Genomic DNA, 20,090 nt, shown 5'->3' on the forward strand with positions numbered 1-20,090 from the left:
ATCCGCCTATGTAAAGCACTGCAAGGGGGGCGTGCTGAAAAAATAACATCACCAACGCTTCATCAACGTTGTGAACCACGAAACAAATGACTTGGACAGTTTGTCACCTGGTGGAGGTGTCGACCCGTATAGATCTATACACAACTTTCTCGCTCATATAGAATTAACAGTTTTAGGTAGAGGGTTTTACTAAGATTTTATTCTTAGTTGATGAATTTCAACCTCATGTAGACTTTCCGCATTCTAACAGGTTCAAAACTGAGTGAATGTGTCTAAAACCTTAATTTATTAGACTACCTATTTAACCACACATATATTTCTTACAAAAAAATCGGACAGCCTAACAGCTATAAATCGGACAACCCCATGTTTTACCCAATGTAAAACGAACAATTTCAAAATATACCATCAATCCTAAATAGATGCTTAATTGTTGTGTTTAACAATACGCTAATTATTTAACAAATTAAAAGCTATATTGCTATTACGATTTTTATCATTCGCAATATAGTTTATGATTCACGCTTCATTTATTTTGATAAAAATCATCAAATAAATGTAAGTGGTTTGGTCAAAAACATTTGTGTTATAGTTACTTTTTTATTAACAATATAAAACCATTTTTATATAAAATAATCTATAAATAATAAATCAACGTTTTTATAAATCAAAGCGATCACTTAACACGTTTAGTTCAGTATGTTCGAGTCTTAAAACTTATACTAATAGGTTTATTAGACTTAATAATTTATTTTTAAAAGCTACATCAAAGTTTTCTAACAAAATCGAACAGCATATTGATTGTGTTTTGACCGAAACCAGATTTCAACCAATATAAAATCAACCAAAAATAGAGAAGTTGAACATATATAAATAAAACAAATATTAAACTGTAAACAAAATTGCATTTCAAAACATTTCGTTCATGACACGAAATAAAATATCCTTTTTTCTTTAAATTCACTAAAAATCATATTTTTGTAATTTATGATTTATAAATATAAATCACATCTTTTTGTTAACCATATGATTCTTGCATTTAGTTCATTTTATATTTTCCATACAAATTATGACTAAATATATATCATAAAATTAGATAGACATAAACATGTGAAGATTTATATCTCCTACTAGTTAATAAAATAAACACGTGTAAACATTTATATGTGATAAAACATATGTACATATTTCTATATAACAAAAACATATATATATATATATATATATATATATATATATATATATATATATATATATATATATATATATATATATAACCTTTCTGTGTGTAGAGTGAGGTTCAATAGAGAACCATAACTAATCAATGAACAAAGGAACCAATCTTTTTTTCAACTATTAGAACTTATTTTTTATCAAAAAAAAAAACTAAAAATACAGAAATTCATAACTTTTTATCCTTTTCCAATGATATCAAATTCGATAAAAAAATTTATTTTTTTCGTCAAATTCACAATGTGAATCTTTGAAGATTCACAATATGAATCTAAATTCACACGGTGAATCCGAAAAATATATTTAACATTCAAAATGTTAAGTTATGAATTTAGATATTTTTAGTTTTTTTCGATATAGAATAAGCTCTAGAACTTAAAAAAATAAAAAAATTTGGTTCATTGGAGAACCAATAATTATGGTTCTCTATTGAACTTTTCCATATATATATATATATATATATATATATATATATATATATATATATATATATAGGAGTAGGATCAAATGAGAACACCTAAAAGGTTGAGAACGGGAGAACAGATCTGGACCATCTAATTTTTAAGATGTGTGGCTATAATTAATTGTTATGTTTCTAATTATTAATACATTTAAATTTTAATTTTTAAATTAAAGAAAATTATAAAGGCTATTAAGGTAAATAAGCATTACCCTAATTTTGTAAACACCTATAATTACTCTCTGCCTCTCTATTTCTTGACCTAATCTCATAGAGCATTAAATCGATGAAACAGAAGCGGCCTCCTTCAACTCGATCATCATCAGACCTCGCCATCACCAAAAACCTCCAAGGCTTCAACGGCAAATCGGCCTCCTGCAACTCGATCTCCAATCGTTATCCTACAACTCGATTTTATTTCATCGGTATTCAATAGAGATTCTAGACATGCATCCTTGAATCCGATCAAACGAAAGCGGAAGGGAAGAGAAGATGATGGCGAAGATGTTGAAGATGACCGCATTGAAGAAGAACGGAGAAGGAGCAAGAAATACAAAGGGGACGAAGAGAAGAGCAGGAGGGACTCACACATAGAATGTGACCATGGCTGTAGCCGTAGCCGTGAGGAAAGGTCTTACCGGTCGGAATGTCACAGAAGTAGTGTAGGGATGGAGAGAGAGACGTCGAGAGAGACAGACCGTCTTTGGTCTTCGAAGACGAACCATTCTTGGTGTCAGATTCTTCGACTGTCTTCTCCAAGTACTCATACCCAAGTCTTAGATTAGGGCTTTGGAGGATCGAATTCGATCGGTGAAGCTGATGTGGATTCTTGGACAGAGATGATGGGTGCGAAAGTGCGAACCCTAGCTTCTGCAGTCTACTACATCTTTCTTATATTTAAGTCTTCTGATATCTCTTTATGAATACATTTAGAATGTGTATTTATTTATGAATAACATTGTATTCATCTATGAATAGCAGTGCATTCATGTGTGAATGAATGTATTTATTTATGATTAGATGTATTCATTTATTCATTTGTGAATAGCAGAGTATTCATTTGTTAATAACAGTGTATTCATTTGTGAATAACAATGTAATCATGTGTTAATGAGTGTATTTATTTATGATTATAGGTATTCTTTTTATTTTCAGTTGATTAAAAAAAGGAATTGGATTACTTGAATAATATTAACGAGTAACGTAAATTAGCGTAATTATAAACGTAACATAAATGGAAATGTAAATGACATAAATAAAAATAACGTAAACATAACGTCAATGTAAATAACGTAAACGTAACGTAAGTAAAAATAACATAAACGAAATGTAAACGATGACGATAATGGAATAACGTAAACATAACGTTAAATGTAAAATGCATTTACTCTCCCCCGAAAACTTAAAAGGTATAAAATGGTTCATAGAACTCACCATTGAATCGTGAAAACAGTTCGTTTTGAGAATCAGGTGTCGTTTTGCGTTTTCAAACTTTTTGAACGAACCGACTTCACAGCCTCGTAGATTTGTTCGTCAGGAGTCGGAAAATGTGATTTTCAGGTCTGTTGGAGATCGTCGGAATTTTACCGGAGTTTCGTTGGAGTTACACCGGCGACGACGGCTCACGGCGACGCTAAAGCTTTTGGTGGGGGCTGCTTCGTCGGTGTTCGCCTGCTACTCCTCATCTAGAGCTTGGTCGGAGTTCTGTCGATGAGAGGTGCACGACGGCAAGGGACGTCGAACGTGGTGGAGAAGGAATTTGAGAAATTAAAAAACTGATCTTGTGCCCTCTATCTATATATAGCAAAAACATGTACATTTCACCCCTCTACTTTTTCCACTTTTCGTCTCAAAAAGCATGCCACATAATTCGATTTGGTAAAAAAATTCCGAACATGCTTGTTAATTAACCCGAGTGTGCTGTCTCTAGAAATTGAATCGGAATTTTCAAACGAAAGACAGTACAATGTTTAAAATGTGTTTTAAGTTTTGTAAATTTACATTTTTAGTCGGCTAGTTTTTCGCTATTTTCAAAAGCTCGTAACTTTTGCATACGAACTCTGTTTTTGACGATCTTTAGATCCACGCAGTCGTGAGAACATACTCTATCCAATTTGATCGTCAATTGTCCCTAAGTATGTTTAATGCAAAAAAAAAAAAAAATTTAGCGCATTTATTAACACTTATTTTTGTGAATTGTTTTTCGTTTGTTGACGATCATCAAGCTTCTGAGACAATTAGGGTATTCTGCATGCAATTTTGAGTGTAATAACTTCAATTGCATTAAAAAAGGAATAGTACACAATAGGTCCTATTACAAGAGAGTTTGTGGTGGTTTGACCGTCGAACGATGACCTATTTTTGTCATTTGTTATATTTTGCTTCAAGCCTTAGACTCACATGGGAATGATTATCCCTGACTTTTGTCCAAGTGCAAAGAGAACTAAAGAACCATAAACTTTAGCTCACACAAGGGGCAGCTATCCTTTACTTGGACATGTGAGGATTATCTAGAAATCTACTCACAACAAACCAAATGAATAGTTTTCATATTTGGGTCCAGAGATCTGTTAGTTAATCCATCCTAGCATGTATGCAACAAGTAAGATGCTTAAAACCATTTCAAACTAGTGCATAGATTTTTCTCAAAAACAATATATATCACAAAATGACTTCATGAATGAAAATATATACCAGCTGTACATACATAGTAGGTAAGGCATCAATAAGCATATCAAGTGAAATCAAACTCCAAAATATACATAATATCAAACTAGATGTAGGAAAAGCATAATTTAGTTATATAATCAAATATCAAGTGAAAATAATATAGGATATAGTACTCCTAGTAAACTTACCTCAGTGCAAATCTTTCCTTCTTAACCTTCAAGGTATACAAAAGCTTCTAACATCACCCTTCCTCCTCAAGAATGATTTAGGAAATCAAGAGTCATCTAAGAGCATCAAAAGATGTATAAAAAACTATTAAGTGATGCATTAAGTCACTAATTAATCTCTTAATCCTAAAACTGAAACTTTATTATTTCATCATATTTCTTATGTTATAAATTAAACGTATGCGAAAACAGGGACTACTTTGGAGGTCGAATGCAAAAGTTATGGTCGTTACAAGGTTGGGTCTCATTGCCCCAACAAAAGAAATCCCACGCGGGAAGCATGGGTATAAGGCCATGCTCACATGAAATTATTAGAAACTCTCGAAGGTCACTAACACAGATTGCATGGAATCTCATGCAGACTGCATGAAAGTTGCTGAAACCTTTTGTGTAACACCCGGAAATCAAAGGCTCATTAAGGAAAGATAATAAGAAAATTGAATGTCTACTCGTCGAGTCCATAGGGGATAACTCGACGAGTAGGAAATTAGTTTTGGACGCGGGTGAAGAGACCTACTCGACGAGTTGGTATGGGTTTGGGAAACCCTAGATTCGGGGTTTTACACCCTATTTAATCATCTTAATCCCCACCCCTCAGCCTCATTTACAGCCTCCAAGTCCCAAACCCAAATCCATGAAAACCTAGTGCTTTGTTTGAGGTTGTGAGCCATTTTGAGTGATCTTTGTGTACTTTTGAAGCTTGTGGAAGAAGAGGAAGCTAGATGGCTCGAGCGGGAGAGAGTACATCCAGAAACTACACATCATTTGCTACATTTTCGGGTAAGCAAGTCCCAACCTTGCTCAATGGTTTCTTAGATCTCTTCATTTCACTTTTATGAGGGTTTTTGGTCCAAGTATGTTAGCATGTGGAGAATGGACGACCCAAGTGGGTATTCTTCCAGATCTGGGACTTTGAAGGGCTATTATGGAATAAAGGTGCAAACTTTATGCCATAGGAGCCTCCATACAAGCTCTAAGATGCAATCTTGGCCTTTTAAGCCCAAAAGGCCATGCATGGAGGAAAAAGGCAGAAGCTTTACGTGTTATGGCAGTGCTTAGAGTATAGATCAGTGAATGTGCCTTAGTTTGAAGTATTGGTAGCTTGTGGACCAAGATCTAGGTCTTAAGGAGTTAAGGTTTGAGCCACAACCATTATGTGAGGGTATTAACGGGTAAAGTTGGAAACTTTACCCTTAAAAGGACGTTTTCGGAGTAGAAGTGAAGTATGGAGCTTAGATTTGAAGGTTAGGGGCTTAATCCATTAAGAAGACCCAAACAGACTAGGAACTCGGCGAGTCCATGGAGGGACTCGACGAGTTGAGTTGGTTTGTCCCGATTCTGTACATGAGAAACTCGACGAGTCTGTGAAGGGACTCGACGAGTTGGTTCGTGTTTTCGCGACTATGAGTAGCAAGGGAACTTGGTGAGTCAGGGGGGTGACTCGACGAGTTGAGTCAACTCGGAGCATTGAATTTGACCGTTGACTTTGACTTTGACCAAGGTTGAACTAGTTTGACTTTTGAAGGTATTTTGGACTAAGTGTTATTTTGGGTATTGATAGCTCGGGGAGCTGAAGGATTAGCTGTTCGGGGAATTGCCAGTTAGCAGTCAGAGGATTATCTGGAAGACTTCAGCAGTGCAAGGTGAGTCTCCTTACTGTTTGCATGGGTCTACGGCCACAATGTCGTCCCATTTAGTTTATGTATGGTAGGAAGACCCAGGGGTTAGCCCTAGGCATTGTATGATAGTATGTTATTCTGAACCAAAGTCTGATGTCAGGCGGTACCCGAGGAATGTTTGCATGTTAGATTATACTTTTTGTCTGTGTGATACTTGTATGTTCCTGGTAGGGAGGTGAGTGTGGGCGAGGTCCCGTATCTTATCACTAGCTGAGTATGGACGGGGTTCCATATCTCATTCATAGCAGAGTAGGGGCGGGGCGGGGGCCCGTATCTCACTATCAGCAGGAGTGTGGACGGGGTTCCATGACTCATCAATAGCAGGACAGGGGCGGAACCCAAGATAGGTGAGGCCTTAGGACAGGAATACATCTAGAGTATGTTTCTTTATGTGCTAGTATGATTATGTGATATTGTTGTATGCGTATAGCGGACAGGGCCCAGAGACAGGCGGGGCCTAAGAGAAACATATATGTATACCGAGCGGGGCTCGATGCCAGGCGGGGCCTAATGCCGGGCGGGGCCCGATGCCGAACAGAGTCCAATGTCGGGTGGGGCCTGATGTAGCGGCGAGTGCCCAGTATATGTTGTTGTGAGTATGGTATGTGGTAGTATGGGGAACTCACTAAGCTTCGTGCTTACGGTTTTCAGCTTTGGTTTCAGGTATTTCCAATTGCAGAAAGAAGAGCTCGGGATGACTGCATTGCACACACCAAGATGTTTTTTAGCTTGGGACGTTTACTCTGATGCTTTGATACTCTGATAATAATGTTTTGAGATATTTTGACTATGTTTTGATCAAATGATTTGATAACTATGGTTTTATTTAATGATTTAAAATGAAATTTTCGGTCATGATTTTTTGGATGTTTCATTTTGTTCTTTTTAAACAATGTACTTTGGTCCTTATTGCACCCAAACCACCCAAATCCCATTTAATCAATTTTTCATGATTAATACACTTTAAGGACCTCATTACATATTATTTGACACTCCCATAACATTCCTAACATCGATGGATTGTGTATTAAACTAGGCTTTTCGGTTTAGGCATAAAACTCCATCAAAAGGGGTTTATGGATATCAATTTCAATGATGTTCATCAAAGACCAAATTGGGAAATATAATTTCATTTAAAGGTAACTAGATGTGTGTCCGTCCAAAGCGCGGTGATAAACAACTCTTTTGGTGAATAATTTTCTTACGGGGAAATAATTATTAGATTTTATTATTAGTAATTATGTATAAAAAAATTACCACTTTTAAATAATATATTTATGTTTAGACCTTATATTTATATTGTCTGTTTATACATTTGATCTAAATGAATTAACATCGTTGTCTAGTTTAAGAAATGTAAATTAGTTTATATACAAGAACTTAATATTTTAAAATTGTCATTTTGCTCCAAATTAAATTTCTTAATAACCTTTCTTAATTCAAGGCTTCAAATTTTTGGCAAGTATTAATAATTTATTTATGTATAATTGATTTGAATAAAAATATTTGTAACTTATACCTCTTAAATTTCAAGATATGACTAATACGCTTTATAATATAGTATAATATAAGATATGGACTCATTAGAACACTCCATCCTTGCTCAGACTTCATTCCAAGTGATGGATTTACTTGATTCTAACCATGGAATCACCTATTCCATTTATTAATTCACATTCCTTCAATTTCACTTATCCTTGTTAGAACCAATTTATGTCCATGGAGTTCTAATAAATTCAATAAAAAATATATATATCTTCAATAGATAGACATGAATTCTGTGAGATTAGTTACTTAATTAGATTAAACTTTCATCCACCCACCTTAGATTGTCTAATTTCAATTACCAATAGTAATTTAACGTAGATGATAGTTTTAATCATGCACTTTAGGATTTAAGAAATAATTCACCATTCAACTTCATAATACATTATCATCATAATGTATAGAAGACAAATTACAAGTCACATTTGCGTTGGTACAACTTGTTCATGGAGTTAGGGCATGTTTTCACCCAAATCCACCATTGGAGGTGATATTCAACCATCTATTGGGAAAATAGTGATTGCATGGTGTTCTAGACCTGTAGCACCTGGTTCCTGGTATGTATTTTATTTAAGTAATTTTGCATTTTTGGCCTGGGACTCGGCGAGTTGAAGGCCCAACTCGCCGAGTAGAAGCGGGATGAGACGCGGGCTTTAAGTATGGGACTCGTCGAGTCGGGTCCTGGACTCGACGAGTAGGCTCTGTCTGGACAAAACCCTAATCTGAGGGTTTGCACCCTATTTAAACAACCTTATACATCCTCCATCGCCCCTTTATGCTCCCAGAAACCCTCCATAGCAAACCCTAAGCGTTTTGGTGCAAGATCTAAGGCTTTTGAGTGATTTTGTGGGTTTTGACCACAAGGAAGAAGGAAGAGCATAGAAGGATCAAGAGGAGACTGAAGGATTCGAGTTTGGTGCATCATTTGCAGTGTTTGAAAGGTATAAAGTCTGTACCTTGCTTGCTTATTCGTTTGATCCCTTTTGGGGAGATTTAGGGCTTTTATAAGCCATTCTTGGTAACCAACCATGATTGCAAGCATGGTTGGGGGTTGAGGCTTCGGATCTAGGCCCATGGAAGAGTTACAAGGCAGAAAAGGGCTGCTTTTGCACCCATGGAAGCCCCCATGCAACTTAAGAGCCTCTTTTAGAGCCTTTTTGGCTCAAAGTCCCATGCATGCACGTAAAGTTCGTAACTTTACGTGCTAGATCGAGTTTAGGGGCCTAGATCTATCATTTGGACAAGAGTTGTACACCAGAAATCGAAGGAATAGACTTGGGACTGTATCGACTCGGCGAGTCATCCTTGGGACTCGACGACTCCGAGGCTTGACTTCTTTTCTGTTATGGTCCAAGAGACCCAGTTGAGTGAAAGAAATGTTTTAAAGGGTCCAGGAGAGTGACCCAAACGTATCGGGATAAGCCATAGTCCTGGAGTTCATAGGACTCGGCGAGTGCATGAGTCGACTCGGCGAGTCCAACGTAATCTCCCAACTCTTGAAGATGAACTCGACGAGTTGTTCATATAACTCGGCGAGCCGAGGACAGGACTTGTTCATAGGATGAAGATGGACTCGACGAGTTGTTCATACAACTCGGCGAGTCGGATGAGGGTTCATTTGGGGTGGTGTTAGAAGGAGAACTCGTCGAGTCGTTGCTAAATTCGACGAGTAGAGTCGTGGATGAGGACAGTTGAAGAGATAGGGACTCGACGAGTTGGCGGCCCAACTCGACGAGTAGAAGCGTGAATGAGGACAGTGGAAGAGATAGGGACTCGACGAGTTGGCGGTCCAACTCGGCGAGTCGGGTCAACTGGAAGTTGACTTTGACTTTGACTTGGACTTGGTCAGGGGTAAAATGGTCATTTTACCCTACGAATAGATATCAGACTCTGATTAAGTGTTTTGTGGGGATTATAGCCGGAGGATTTCCGGAGCAGCAGCAGACAGAGATTTCCCGCACAGATTATCAGCAGCTACTCGTTCGAGGTGAGTTACCTTCCAGTAGTTGTGGGTCTACGGCCACAATGACGGCCCACCAGTAGGAATTGTATCTTAGATGATCGTCTTTGTGATATCATCTAGGTTTGCTACTACCTGATATGTTATATGCTAGCATGATATGTATACGTGACAGTAGTAGAGTCCGGTTATTAGGACCGGAGGGTAGGTCAGACACCCCAGATATGTCTGACAGTATGTGATGATATGATTATATGCTGGCATGATATGTTATATGTGATGGTGGTAGTAGGAAGTGAATAGTCCCCAAGTTCGGTTGTTAGGACCGAAGGGTAGGTCGGACACCCCAGAAACGTCTGACAGTATGTTTACGTTATGATATATGTGATAGTAGCAGTAGGGGTGGAATAGTCCCCGAGGTTCGGTTGATAGGACCGAAGGGTAGGTCAACACCCCAGAATGGCTTGACATGGGTAGGTCAGCACCCCAAAATGGCTTGACACGGGTAGGTCGGCACCCCAGAATGGCCATACTGGGTAGGTCGGGCACCCCAGAATTGCCCGGCAGTATGTATGCGATATGTCTGTATGGTATGTGGTATGATGGGGGAACTCATTAAAATTTGTGCTTACAGTTTTAGTTTTGGTTTCAGGTACCTCTTCGTCTAAGGGGAAGGAGCCGGCAGTGTAGCAGCGCATCACACACACATATGATTTCCGCATGGAGTTTTCTGGGATTGTACTCTGATTGATTTTTACTTTGACATTATGATTTCAGACACATTATTATAGCCCTGGTTTGAGGGATTCGAACACACCCTCGGGAGTGTCTGGACTCAAACCGAGGGATTTAAAAGATTTTTACAAAGAAAATGGTTTTCTAAAATCTGAGTCAAAGGGTTTTGAGAAAGAACAAGGTGTGTGATGCGTGCGACCAGCCGAGCTCAAGTAAGTTTTCCCCCAAGATACCCATACTTGTTATAATAAGTTATATGATATATGATTCTGAGTACTGCATGTTAGATTAGGTCTAAGGATCTAGGAGGATGCCTTGTATGTCTGATGTATATGATTCTGAGAACTGCATGCTAGAGTAGGGCCAAGGATCTAGGAAGGATTCCTTATATGCCTATTGTACGAGCTGCATGCTAGGACTGTTTAGTCAGCAGTAGGATAACCTGATTAGGTTATGCCTGATGCGGTTACTCGATGCACGAATGCTGCTTGCTTTGTGCTTAAGGGGGTCCTGGCTAACTTTAACTAACTAGTGAGCGGATATTTAACAGTACTCGCAAGCTAGTTAGGGAAGGGAAGTAGGGACTCCTAGTGCAGCTGATGGCGGAGAGTAGGTCAGATAGTGCCCCAGGAAAGCCTGGGATGAGACTAAATGGAAAGGGATATTGGTTAAGGGACCTGGTGAAGTCGAGACAGTCCTTGACGAAAGTACGGATAGATGTGGAGGGTAGTATGGGCCCGTACTACTGGAAGCAGAGGATCCGTACTCGAATCAAGGAAGGTTGAGACAGAACCGGGAAACTTGGAGAGTGTGTTAGACCTCTCGAGAGTATGTATGACCCTGACATTTATGCGTGTATTTTTCAGTATGGTGACCACGCGACATGGAGCAGGAGGTTCCGGATCAGGATCAGGATCAGGCTCGGGTGCAGGATCCGAGCTGGTTGATGACGGGCTGTGCGAGTTCATCGCGTCTGAGATCACGAGAGGCATTCTTGAGTCGACCCCGGTCATTTTTGGGTCGATCAAGGAGGGGATTGTTGAGCTGATGGAGGATCGCCTCTGGGCACTCAGGAGTGATATGTCATCTAGCCAGACGAGTACGCACACACTGTCCTTTAAGGACTTCCGTGGGAGTGGTGCGCCGGATTATCACGGGGTGAAAGACCCCATCGCTTCCAGGAGATGGATCGCAGACATTGAGTATGCGCAGTTGACGAGCTTTTGCCCGGAAGGGTCGAAGGTCCGCTTTGCTGCGGGATGTTTGAGGGATAGAGCTAGAGACTGGTGGGAGTCGATTGGTGACTCATTGGGAGCCCCAGCTGTCGAGGCCATGACGTGGTCAGATTTCGTGACCAGATTCAGAGCTAAGTTTGCGCCGGCTGTAGAGCTTCAACAGCTGGCCAGAGAGTTTTTGGATATGAGGCAGACTACGGAGACAGTGGCGGAGATCACCGCCAAGTTCCGGGAGAGAGCATTGTTCGTACCCCAGTATGCGGGGGATGAGGAGATGCAGAAGACCTGCTACCATGATATGTTGAGGGCTGATATTCGGGAGCATGTCAGCTACTCTGCCTGCCCGACCCTGGAGTCCATGATTGCCAGGGCGCGAGAGAGGGAGCTCGATTTGGAGCATGTGAGGAAGAGGAAAGCTGAGTCTGAGCAGGTTACAGGGGTTTCGGAGAAGAAACCCAAGGGATCCGACGTTAGGTCGAAGGGCCAGCCGGGCCAGAGCTGCTGCAGGAAGTGCGGCAGGCCGCATGAGGGAGCTTGTAGAGCAGGATCGTCATGCTGCTACAAGTGCGGCAAGACGGGGCACTTTGGCAGGGATTATACTGCCCCCGCCCCCACAGTACAGATGACAGGCCTGATTTGCTTCCATTGCAATCAGAGGGGCAACAAAAAGGCCAATTGCCCGAGATTGACAGCAGCGTCAGCAGCAGCGCCAGCAGCGGTGCCGGTTTTAGCGACAGCGCGGGTTGTGGATGGCCGGAAGGCCAAGACAGAGGCTCCAGTGGTGCGGAGCCGAGCATTTCAGCTGACAGCCGAGGAGGCACGCGCTGCACGCGCTGCACCTGATGTAGTGACGGGTATGATTCCTTTTTTATGCTTTTATTTTATGGCGATGTGATCTTGATATGTTATGTATGTGCTCTGTTTAGGATCGTTCCATGTGAACGGTATCCCAGTTCAGGTATTGTTTGATTCGGGTGCTACCCGATCGTTTGTCTCTCTTGCGCTTAGCAAGAAGTTCCCTGAGTTGTCGGGCACGTTGGATTGCCCTCTAGAGGTCGAGATTGCGGACGACCGGTCAGTGCGAGCATCAGAGGTCTACCGAGATTGCGTCCTGCGACTGTTTGAGGAGCGCTATCTGGTAGATCTGGTTCATATACCTTTGCGGGGGAACAAGGTTATTATCGGTATGGATTGGCTAAGCCCCAATGGGGCAGTGATTGACTGTGTGCAGCAGTTGGTGTGGATCAGGACCCCAAGTGGGGGAAAGCTGGTGATTCAGGGCGAGAGGCCACAGCAAGGACCAGCTTTATGTTCAGCAGCGAGAGCTAGGCGTTACCTTCAGCAGGGTTGCGCAGGATTTGTTGCCTATGTGATGGATACCCGGAAGATGGGTAAGACAACGGTGAGCGATGTGCCCGTGGTACGAGAGTTTGCGGACGTATTCCCCGAGGAGTTGCCTGGGATACCTCCGGAGAGGCAGGTAGAGTTCAGGATTGAACTAGTCCCTGGTGCGGCTCCGATAGCCAAGGCACCGTATCGGTTGGCTCCTCTTGAGACGCAGGAGTTGTCTACATAGCTGCAGGAGCTGTTAGACAAGGGTTTCATTAGACCGAGCAGTTCACCCTGGGGAGCCCCGATTCTATTTGTGAAGAAGAAGGACGGGTCGCATCGGATGTGTATAGATTATAGGGAGCTGAATAAGGTAACGGTGAAGAACTGTTACCCACTCCCGAGGATTGATGACCTCTTTGACCAGCTACAGGGAGAATCTTGGTTCTCCAAGATTGATTTGCTATCAGGGTATCATCAGATGAGGGTCAGAGAGGAGGATGTACAGAAGACTATGTTCCGGACGCGCTATGGCCACTATGAGTTTGTGGTGATGCCTTTCGGGCTCACCAATGCTCCTGCCGCGTTCATGGACCTCATGAACCATGTGTGTAGACCAATGTTAGACCGGTCTGTGATAGTGTTTATTGATGATATCTTGGTTTACTCCAAGACGCGAGAGCAGCATGAGGAGCATCTGCGAGAGGTTCTGGAGACTTTAAGAAGGGAGAGCTTGTATGCTAAGTTCTCCAAGTGTGAGTTCTAGTTGCGCGAGGTGCAGTTTCTCGGGCACCTTGTCAACCAGAACGGGATATCAGTGGACCCGGCTAAGGTTGAGGCCGTGATGAGGTGGGAAGTTCCGAGGTCTCCATCTGAGATTCAGAGCTTTTTGGGATTAGCAGGCTACTATCGGAGATTCATTCAGGACTTCTCCAAGATAGTCGTGCCCCTGACCAGGCTGACGAGGAAAGCCGTGGTCTTTTGCTGGGGGCCTGAGCAGCAGGCCGCATTCGAGACACTGAGACAGAGATTGTGCGAGGCGCCAATCTTAGCCCTGCCAGAGGGCATGGAGGATTTTGTGGTATATTGTTATGCGTCTATCTTAGGTTTGGGCGCGGTACTGATGCAGAGAGGGCATGTTATTGCATACGCTTCGAGGCAGCTGAAGCCTCACGAGGTAAATTACCCGACGCATGATTTGGAGCTGGGGGCTGTTGTTTTTGCCCTCAAGATTTGGCGTCATTACCTCTATGGTGTTCTTTGTACCATTTACACGGACCACAAGAGTTTGAGGTACCTCATGGATCAGCCAAACCTGAACATGAGGCAACGTCGGTGGCTGGATGTGGTGAAGGATTATGATTGCGAGATCCTCTACCACCCGGGGAAGGCCAATGTCCTGGCCGATGCGCTTAACCGCAAGGCAGCGCCAATCAGGGACATATGTCTGAGGATGACATTGGTAACTCCACTGTTGGAGCGGATCCGGGAGGCTCAGCAGGAGGCTATGAAGGAGGGACATCGGAAGAGCGAGCGTATAGTGGGCCAGGTTTCCTCCTTCGACTATGATAGCCGAGGGTTATTGACTCTTCACCGTAGGGTGTGGGTCCCTTATCATGGAGGCGTGCGCCAGATCCTGATAGAGGAGGCACACAAATCTAGATTTTCTATTCATCTCGGAGAGAAGAAGATGTATAGAGATCCTCGTCCTGATTATTGGTGGCCCTGCATGAAGCGGGACGTAGCATGGTATGTGGAGCGGTGCTTGACCTACAGGAAGGTCAAGGCCGAGCACCAGAGGCCACACGGCAAGATGCAGCCGTTAGATATTCCCTTGTGGAAATGGGAAGATATTACCATGGATTTCATTACCAAGCTTCCCAAGACTGCACGGGGAGTGGATTCGATTTGGGTAATCGTGGATCGGTTGACCAAGAGTGCCCATTTCATACCGATCCAGGAGAGCATTTCGGCCGAACAGTTGGCCGACATCTATATACGAGAGGTGGTAGCTCGGCACGGAGTGCCAGTTTCAGTGATTTCCGACAGGGATGTGCGGTTCACTTCCAGGTTTTGGAAGAAGTTTCATGACGAGCTGGCTACTCGTCTGCATTTTAGCACCACCTTTCACCCGCAGACGGATGGTCAGAGCGAGCGGACCATCCAGACGCTAGAGGATATGCTGCGGGCATGTGTTTTAGACTTCGGAGGTAGCTGGGATACCTAATTTCCGTTGGCGGAGTTCTCGTATAATAATAGCTATCATGCGAGTATTGACCGTCCTCCCTTCGAGATGTTATACGGGAGGAAGTGCAGAACCCCGATATGTTGGGGTGAGGTTGGCCAGAGGGTCATGGGGAGCACCGAAGTGGTGCTCAAGACGACAGCGAGGATTCAGCAAGTTCGGAGCAGACTTCAAACTGCTCAGAGTCGGCAGAAAAGTTATGCCGACAAGCGTCGAACGGACCTAGAGTTTCAGGTCGAGGATATGGTTCTCCTGAAGGTGTCGCAATGGAAGGGCGTCATCCGATTCAGGAAGCGGGGCAAGTTGGGTCCCAGGTATATTGGACCCTTCAGGGTTATAGCCCGGGTGGGCAAGGTGGCATATAGGTTGGATTTGCCAGCCGAACTCAGTCAGATTCATAGCACTTTTCACGTCTCCCAGTTACGGAAATGTTTGGTGGACGATTCGGCAGTGGTACCATTAGAGGATATTCAGGTCGATGACAGCCTGAATTACATCGAGCGGCCTGTAGCGATTCTCGACCGGAAGTCGAAGGATCCGAGGAACAAGAGGGTCGAGCTGGTAAAGGTGCAATGGCAGCACCGGAAGGGCTCAGAATGGACTTGGGAGCCAGTGGATGATATGATGGAGCATTACCCAGAGCTTTTCTAGAAATGAGCAGCAGACTTCGAGGACGAAGTCTAAAATAAGTGGGGGAGATTTGTAGCACCTGGTTCCTGGTATCTATTTTATCTAAGGCTTTTGAGTGATTTTGTGGGTTTTAACCACAAGGAAGAAGGAAGAGCATAGAAGTATCAAGAGGAAACTGAAGGATTCGAGTTTGGTACATCATTTGTAGTGTTTGAAAGGTATAAAGTCTGTACCTTGCTTGCTTATTTGTTTGATCCCTTTTTGGGGAGATTTAGGGCTTTTATAAGCCATTCTTGGTAACCAACCATGATTGCAAGCATGGTTGGGGGTTGAGGCTTCGGATCTAGGCCCATGGAAGAGTTACAAGGCAGAAAAGGGCTGCTTTTGCACCCGTGGAAGCCCCCATGCAACTTAAGAGCCTCTTTTAGAGCCTTTTTAGCTCAAAGTCCCATGAATGCATGTAAAGTTCGTAACTTTACGTGCTAGATCGAGTTTAGGGGCCTAGATCTATCATTTGGACAAGAGTTGTACACCAGAAATCGAAGGAAGAGACTTGGGACTGTATCGACTCTGCGAGTCATCCTTGGGACTCGGCGACTCCGAGGCTTCACTTCTTTTCTGTTATGGTCCAAGAGACCCAGTTGAGTGAAAGAAAGGTTTTAGAGGGTCCAGGAGAGTGACCCAAACGTATTGGGATAAGCCATAGTCCTAGAGTTCATAGGACTCGGCGAGTGCATGAGTCGACTCGGCAAGTCCAAGGTAATCTCCCAACTCTTGAAGATGAACTCGACGAGTTGTTCATACAACTCGGCGAGCCGAGGACAGGACGTGTTCATATGATGAAGGTGGACTCGAAGAGTCGGATGAAGGTTCATCTGGGGTGGTGTTAGAAGTAGAACTCGTCAAGTCGTTGCTAAACTCAACGAGTAGAGTCATGGATGAGGACAGTTGAAGAGATAGGGACTCGAGGAGTTGGCGGCCCAACTCGACGAGTAGAGACGTGAATGAGGACAGTGGAAGAGATAGGGACTCGACGAGTTGGCGGCCCAACTCGGCGAGTCGGGTCAACTGGAAGTTGACTTTGACTTTGACTTGGACTTGGTCAGGGGTAAAATGGTCATTTTACCCTACGAATAGATATCAGACTCTGATTAAGTGTTTTGTGTGGATTATAGTCGGAGGATTTCCGGAGCAGCAGCAGACAGAGATTTCCCGCACAGATTATCAGCAGCTACTCGTTCGAGGTGAGTTACCTTCCAGTAGTTGTGGGTCTACGGCCACAATGACAGCCCACCAGTAGGAATTGTATGTTAGATGATCGTCTTTGTGATATCATCTAGGTTTGCTACTACCTGATATGTTATATGCTAGCATGATATGTATACGTGACAGTAGTAGAGTCCGGTTATTAGGACCGGAGGGTAGGTCAGACACCCCAGATATGTCTGACACTATGTGATGATATGATTATATGCTGGCATGATATGTTATATGTGATGGTGGTAGTAGGAAGTGAATAGTCCCCAAGTTCGGTTGTTAGGACCGAAGGGTAGGTCGGACACCCCAGAAACGTCTGACAGTATGTTTACGTTATGATATATGTGATAGTAGCAGTAGGGGTGGAATAGTCCCAGAGGTTCGGTTGATAGGACCGAAGGGTAGGTCAACACCCCAAAATGGCTTGACATGGGTAGGTCAGCACCCCATAATGGCTTGACACGGGTAGGTCGGCACCCCAGAATGGCCGTACTGGGTAGGTCGGGTACCCCAGAATTGCCCGCCAGTATGTATGCGATATGTCTGTATGGTATGTGGTATGATGGGGGAACTCACTAAGCTTTGTGCTTATAGTTTTAGTTTTGGTTTCAGGTACCTCTTTCTCTAAGGGGAAGGAGCCGGCAGTGTAGCAGCGCATCACACACACATATGATTTCCGCATGGAGTTTTCTGGGATTGTACTCTGATTGATTTTGACATTATGATTTCAGACACATTGTTATAGTTTTGTTTGCAAATGATATGGCATGGGAAATGTTTTGGTAAACTATGTTGAGAATTACTAAATTAAAAAAAAAAATGGGCTTGGAAATTGGGATGTTACAAGTCCACTAAAAAATCATTACAATTTTAACTAGCACACTAAAGATTAAAAAAAAATCAAATTCCTCATGGTATCTAGGGTTTGGAACCCCAACTTCATCAAAATCCAAATCTTACAACTATGATTGAAGTTGTTTGAGGATAATGTGAAACCAAGGATTTACACGGACAAGGTTTAAGAACTCACACCTTGAATTAACTTAAGATCAATGATTGCTTGTAGTGAAGACCCAGTCAAGTCTGGTAAACCAGCATTGTCTTGGAATAGATATAATCAACAAAGTGCTCAATATGGAATAATAATAAGTATGAACAATGTAAAGCAAATTAAGAACTAGAAGAATGTAAGAGAGAATGATTGACTGAATGATTCTTGATTAGAGTGAAAAATGTGCACACTTGTCTATCTTGATAAAAAGGATGACAACTACTTAAATAGTCAAGGAGTTACTAAAAGACAAATCAGATAAAGTGTGCATGGACTGAGAGATGAATGAAGATCAACAAAGTTACACAACCATTGTTTTTGATCTTGTCTCTTGTACTATACTAAAAGACATTAAGAATAATACAAAATAGTACTTGATACAGTTGATGCATTATAGACTCAAAATAATTTTAAACAAAGATAGATCTCGGATGGGTCTTCACTTCGGAATTGCTTCACTGCGAAATCAATCTTGATCTCGGACAGATGCATATCGGATTGCATAAAGATCACTTTTTCATGTTCTAACAATCTCCCCTAAGTGAGCTTAGCAATATTTCAGTTTACTTGGCTTCAATAAAGACAAACATATAATCCTTTTGAAGCCAGCTTCGGACCTCGATATACCACTGAAGATGCTCAATGAATTTCTTCTTGATGTGGTCAGGAGAATCACTCTTAACAGCATTTGAGATGAACTTTTGAAGAATCTTGGTTCGAACAATATGTTTGTCAAGAACTCGTAAAAATTCTTTTTGATTTGTCTTTTTCTTGAGATAGACAAATCCAAGTTCATGTTCTTCAATAGGGCCTTCGGCTAGTATCTGTGCTTCAGGAAGCTCAAAGCTAATCATTTCCAGTAGACTTTCTGTTCCGAACAAATGAGCAAATTCCACATTGGATCAACAGAATTTAGCTATGTAGTCCTTCAGGAAGTTGATGGTTATGTTGAATGCTCCAATGCTTGATTCATTTGATTACCTCTCTTCGAGATGAGCAACAATAGTAAGGATGTCGTTCGGATTTATTAATGGAAAATTTGCATCAGTGATTGTAACGGCGGTTTCCATTTTCCAAGATACAAAGTATCTGTAGAGAAGACATTCGAGATCGAACTTGATTTGAACCTTTTTCCATAACCAACAAACTTCATAATTCTTTTTCGAGACCACACTTTCTTTTGAGTTCGTGCATTTATAGAATAAAAGGTTCTCAATCTCTCATGCTCGTTTTGGATGATAGTTTGTGGATCATCGGATGTGTAACATTGGATTCCAGGTTTTCCCTTTAAGCCCTTGTTACATAAAAATCTTCACAAAATTGGTCCCTATCCGAGTACGATGAGCATACTCTGTGAGTACGTTGGGCATACTGGCTCGATGTTTGGACGCGGAGGCACCCACGTATGCTGGGCATACGTGGGAGTACGTTGGGCGAACGCTAATCAGGGGCAAACCCTAATTTTTAGGGTTTGTGCCCTATTTAAAACACTTATGTTTCCTTGGGAGCCTCTTATGGCCAGCCTCCACTTCTCCAAACCCTAAGAACGAAAACCTAATCGTCATTGAGTGTTTGTGAGCCTTTGTGTGATTTTTGTGGTGTTTTTGTGCCCTTGAAGGAAGTGAAGCTTGTTGGTAAAGCTTTGGTGGACTTGGAGCTTGAAGATCCAAGATCTTCATCAACTTTTCAATCTATTTGAGGTATAAAGCTACTAACTTGATGGTTCCTTATGCTAGATCTAGTTTAGGGATTCATTTGTGCATTTTTGGGTTCTTTAAGACATGCTTGGGAGTATGGGCTACTCCAGAAGATTGGGATGTTAGATCTTGGCTCA

This window comes from Lactuca virosa, chromosome 5, assembly GCF_052849685.1.
Source record: "Lactuca virosa cultivar CGN04683 chromosome 5, Lactuca_virosa_CGN04683_v6, whole genome shotgun sequence".
Lineage (NCBI taxonomy): Eukaryota > Viridiplantae > Streptophyta > Magnoliopsida > Asterales > Asteraceae > Lactuca > Lactuca virosa.